Below are 6,000 nucleotides of genomic sequence, written 5' to 3'. Positions count from 1 at the left end.
TATTTTACCTAAGTGTGCAGGCCAAAGCTAGGGCTAGCAATCAACACGTTGAGGACTCTAATGGTGTGTTATGGCTTGGTGTTATTTAGATAAACCAAAAAGAGTGAACTTTTCAAGCTCTCGATGAAGGCAATAATGGTGTGGCTACGGAGAGCCACCAGTCAAGCCAATAGGATTAGTAGAGTGTGGTCATAGAGAGCCACTAGTTGAACCAAAGAGATCAGGCAAACCCTTTCATTAAAGTGTACAGGGGTGACACTTAAGCAAAAATTGGTTTGGCAACAAACATGTCATTGTCAAAGTAAGAGAAAGGGATGATCATGATCAGGTGCCAAAGACCATTAAGATAAAAGACAAACAATGAACCAACATGCATGTGAGGTGCAGGATCAACATTCCCTTAGCAACAAGGGCATTGCTAGGATAAGTGGGGGAAAATATCATAGACTGTGCATGAGTCTTAGACCAAAAGGGTCGTATGATGGGACTTACTCAAGATGGTGCAAGTGAAGCACTAGGAAAGATTGAGACCAAGGTCCTAAAGCCATATATTTTACCTAAATGTGCAGGCCAAGGCTAGGGCTAGAGTGTAGGAGTACACTCATAGTGAGCTACAAGGTGCTAGGCATGAGAACTGCTTGCTAGAAGGTTCTAGAATGCTTCAAGATGTAAGATAAATAGTTAGGTATAGAAAAGCCTATAGGCCATGCATGTAGGTATGGAAGGGTTTAGAGAAGCTTGGAGGTAGACCAAGTGCATGGGCACTAAAGGTTTTAAAAGAGCTAGGCATGGGCACATGGATAGGCACTGTAGCACGTAGACAAAGAAGCCTTTAGAATACCCTAGCTATAGGTAGAGTGGCACCTGGATGGAAAAGACTTTGGATCCCATTTGGCATAGGCACTCAACAGAAGTGCCTGAACTTTTCCAAACTTAGGGACTCGGTAGGGTGCCAAAGACTAGCATATCTCTAGAAAAGGCCTTAGCCGACCTTGTTGGAGCTTGGTCACCCTAGAACTATCTAGAAAGGCCTCAATGGCCATATAGTTTGATTCATTGTAACCATAAGTACCAATAGGGCTCAAGTAAAGCCATAACTAAATAAAAACATATGAAAGCACAAGTGTGAACATTATGGACTTAAACCTTAAGAGCCTTTGTAGAGAACACATAGGGACTAACATACCTCATCAAGTAAATAAACTAGTCTTGCCTTAACCATTTCTTTCATAGTTTTCTCCTAAACTCCTAGGAGGTTAGTCAAGTCCCACAATAAGAGGAAAAAGGCTAGTTCGAAGGATCTATTGTCATCCATGGACTCTCAATTGGTAAAATATGAGTTACCCATGGGAGATTTGATGGATTAGTTCAAGGACACTAAGGATTACATCCAAGAGTTAGACTTGATATAGTAAAAGCTCAAAGAAGAGATGCACGATGCTTTGACTCTAGAGATAGAAGTGCTCATGCAATATAATAAAGCTCTAGAGGCTTAAGTGGTAGCCTTACTAGAAATAATAAAGCAACTCGAATTGGAGTTTATTGCATTTCAAGCTACCATAGTTGCAAACAGGGGTTTCAAACCAATGATGAAAGTGCCTAAGCCAAAGCTATTCATGAGAAGTCACTCAACCAAAATAGTCAACAACTTTATGTGGGGCATAGAGTAGTACTTTTGAGTGGCTAGTATAGCAGAGGAGGCTATGGTAAGCACTGTTACCATGAACTTAATTGATGTGGCCCTATTATGGTGTTGTCAAAGGTGCAATAACATGCAGTGAGGGGAGACTACAACACCATATGAGATCAATTTATAAGGGAACTAACAAGATAGTTTAAACTAGGGTATGAGAAGAAGAAGCTTGGGTGAAGCTTCGTCAACACACTCAAATGGAAAGAGTGTAAGACTATTGTTAGGAGTTCTTAGAATTGTCACTTATGGTTCCCAACGTGGGTGAGTAAGAAGCATTGTTCTACTTCCTTGATAGGTTAAAGCCATGGGCAAGAATCAAGTTAAAGTGGCAGAGGGTTTAAGACTTGAGTTAAGCAATTGTAATTTCCAAATCATTGGTCAAGTATGAGTGTACCAAGTCTCCTGAGACTAGGGATAATAACTTAAGTGGGGAAGACAAGAGTAATCACTCTTCATCAAAAGATGAGGTTAAGAAGAAACTTTGTTTTCACAGAGAGATGGTCAAGGAATCTAACAAAGACAAAGGTAAGAAGGCCATTACATACTTCTTCTATTTAAGATCACATAGGCTCAGAGATTGCTCATAATAGAAAAAGCTTGTAGCCATTGTAAAGACTTATAAAGAGTCTAATGGCAAGAATAATGGTAGCATCAGCACCTTGAAGAGTCCAATGGTGTGTTGAGGCTTAGTGCTCTTCAATTGAGCCAAACTGAGCAAACCTCTCAAGCTTTTGATGAAAGTGATAATGGTATAGCTACAAAGAGCCACCAATCAAGCCAATAGGATCAGTAGAGTGTGGACATGGAGAGCCACCACTCAAAGTAAAGAGATCAACTAAACCTTTTTTATCAAAGTGCACAGTGGGTGACTTTAAAGAGAAAGCCAATTTAATAGTAGACATATCAGTGTCAAGGTAATAGAAAAATCATGATTAAGTGCCAAAGGCCATTAGGATAAGAGGCAAACATCGATCTAGCATGCACGTATAGTGAAGGATTGGCATTCCTTTAGCAATAAGGGCATTGGTAGAACGAGTGAGGGAGAATGTCATAGATCGTGCATGAGTCATCGACCAAGAAGGTCACATAATGGGACTTGCTCAAGATGGTGAGGTGAAGCATTAGGTAGGTTTAAGACCAAGTTCCTAAAGGCACATACTTTACCCAAGTGTGTGGGCCAAGGCCAAGGCTAGAGTGTAGGAGTACCCTCATGGTGAGCTACAAGGTGTCAGGCATGAGGATTGCCTGCTAAAAGGTTTAGAATACCCCAGGATGTGGTGTAGGTAGTTAGACATATAAAGGCCTAGAACATAGAAGGGTTAGACAAGCCTATAGGTAGGCTAGGTGCACGAGTACCAAAAGTTTTAGAAAGACCAAGCACAGGCGTAGTGATGGGCATTGTAGCATCTAGATGAAGAAGCCTTTAGAAGGCTCTAGCCATAGGTAGAGTGGCACCTAAATAGAGAAGACTTTGGAACACACTAGGCATGGGCATTGAGTGAAAATGCTTGGGCTTTTCCAAACCCAAGTGCTTAATAAGGAGCTTGAAACCAGCATATCTCTAAAAAGGTCTTAGCCTACCTTGTTAAAGTGTAGGCACCATAAAACTATGTAGAAAGCTCTTAAAGGCTATACACTTGGATTCATTGTAACCATAAGTACCAAGGGGGCTCAAGTATAAATAGGAGAGCCTTTTCCTCATTTGTACATAAACCATAACCAAGTGACAACATAATGAAGCAAGAGTGTGAGCATTAGGGACATAGGCCTTGAAAGCCTTTGTAGAGAACACATAGGGACTATGTTCCAATAGCAAGTGTACATACCTAATCAAGTAAATAAACTACTCTTGCCTTGACCATTTTCTTCCTAGCTTTCTTCTAAACTCTTAGGATGTTAGTCAAGTTCTAGCACAAGTGTATGACATAGTCAATTAGTGCATGGCACCAAGTTGGTTTAAAGGTTAACTTTGCATACAGACCATAGTTCCCCACTTAAGGCTGCATGGTAGCTAGGCTTAAGTGTCACGGGCTCCAACCTTAGACTTAGAATCCATGCAGCCTTAGGCTTGAAATCTCCTCTTTTATGCCTGTGTCAGCCTAAAACGCAAGCATGCAGGCACTAGAACAATGGGAAGGGCTGATTATGCAAGTTAAAGAGAAACATGATAACAAGGCAAAATGCTAGAATATACTCTATGTTAACTGAAATAGAAGTGTTTGATGGTGTACAAATGAGGGTGGAGCAGCCCTCTATTTATAGTTGAGGCTCCAGCTACACTTAATGGCAATATCCCTAGAATAAAGGCTAAAAGCAAGGGATTACACAGATTACAATCAATCAGGATTCTAACTCCTGATTTTCATGGTCAACCAAATCTGCCAAGAGGCTCTTGCTAATCCTGTAAGCTTCCAGAATGTTCACTTGCATATCTAGCACCTTGGGCCCTTTTGGATGTGGTACGGGCAGCCTAAATGCCAGGCCTTGGCCTCACGGGCTGGCCTGTGAGTTACACGAGCATTCTGGCCTCGTCTCCTAGGCCTTGCATGCAAATACCCGCTAGTGCACCTGGTCTGCGGGCCTCAACCTTTGGCTTACCTGCTGGTGCACCTGATGTGCCTAGCATGCCTACCCAGGGCTTAACATTCTCCCTCACCTGATTGTGCAATGCCCTTGTTGCATCTTCTGTATGGTACTACCTGATCTGGTCCCCGAACTGCCATAAGTCCTTTACTGGTTCCCAACTCACCTCATTGTCTGGAAGTCCCTTCTAGCGCACCGAGTACTCTTATCTTGGTTGGTAGTTTTTTTGTCTCACCTCTTAATCAGCTATGATGCTGTGGATCTCATTTTCATATGAGGCTCTAGCTCTCAATGGCACACGCTTTGACTCTACCCATCCTGGATCTCCCTCATCCTCATGGAACGGCTTGAGCATGTTTACATGGAACACCAGGTGTAACCTCAGCTTGGGTGGCATATCCAGCTTGTAGGCAACCTTGCCTACCCTTTTGACTACTTGGAAAGGTCTCTCATACCTCTGGACTAGGCCTTTGTGCAGCCCCTTGTGGTGCACAATGGGATGCAACTTCACCAACACCAAGTCTCCAACTTGGAATTGCACATCCCGCTTATTCTGGTCTGCCCACTTCTTCGACCTCTTTACCGCCTTATGTAGACAAACTCTGGCCAAGTCAGTTTGCTCCTGCCATGTCTTGGCAAACTTGTATGCTGCTGGATTCGGCCCTGTATAACCTATAGCAATCGAATCGGGTGTTAGTGGTTGTTGCCCTGTCACAACCATAAATGGGCTCTAGTTTGTTGCCTCGCTCCTTTACAAGTTGTAGGAAAACTGTGTAACATCTAGCAGCTTTGCCAGTCCCTTTGTGTGGCACTCACATAGTGCCTGAGGTAGACCTCCAATAGTCCATTCACACGTTCTATCTGCCCATCGGTCTATGGATGCATGCTGGTGGAAAAGTTCAAGTTTGACCCCAACAGCTTGAACAACTCAGTCCAGAACCTGCCCGTGAAATGCCCGTTTCGATCACTAACAATGGTCCTCGGCACTCCCTAGTACTTAACCATATTCTTCAAGAACAACCGAACTGCCTCCTCGGTTGGGCACTCCTTAGTTGCTGGAATGAAGATTCCATACTTGGAAAACCTATCCACCACTACCATAATCTTCCAAACCCCTCTGTCTTGGGTAGACCGACTATAAAGTCTAGAGAAACACTCTTCCATGGTCACTTTGGCATTGGCAATGGCTCCAAGAGACCCCTTGGTTTCTTGAGCTCCACCTTGTCCTATTGGCACAAAAGACAAGTCTTCACATAGGCCTCCACATCGTCCCTCATGTGCGGCCAATAGTACCGGTCCTCGATCAGCGCCAAGGTGCAGCTCACTCCTAGGTGTCCAGCCCACCTTAAATCATGACACTCTTGCAAAACTTCCTTGCGGAGCTTTTCATGCTGCGGCATAAATAGTCTACTACCCTTGGTGTACAACAAACCATCCTGCATCCAAAACTGCCTAGTCTTACCTTGCTGGGCATACTCCATAAGAGCCTTGGTTGTAGGATCATGCTCAAGTCCCTCTTTAATGTGCGACACAAGTGACCCCTTTGGTTGGCTAATGGCAACAAGGTTAGCCTTCCTGCTTAGGGCATCTACCACTAGGTTCGCTTGTCCTGGCTTGTACTCCATCTGGAAATTAAATTTTGTAAGAAAATCTTGCCATCTCACCTACTTAGGGGACAGCTTCTTCTGCATCTGGAAGTAGCTAGTCACCACATTGTCCATCCT

This window comes from Durio zibethinus, chromosome 8 (assembly GCF_047325235.1).
Source record: "Durio zibethinus cultivar Kanyao isolate XHJ-2024 chromosome 8, ASM4732523v1, whole genome shotgun sequence".
Classification (NCBI taxonomy): domain Eukaryota; kingdom Viridiplantae; phylum Streptophyta; class Magnoliopsida; order Malvales; family Malvaceae; genus Durio; species Durio zibethinus.
This window is presented reverse-complemented; position numbering follows the sequence as displayed.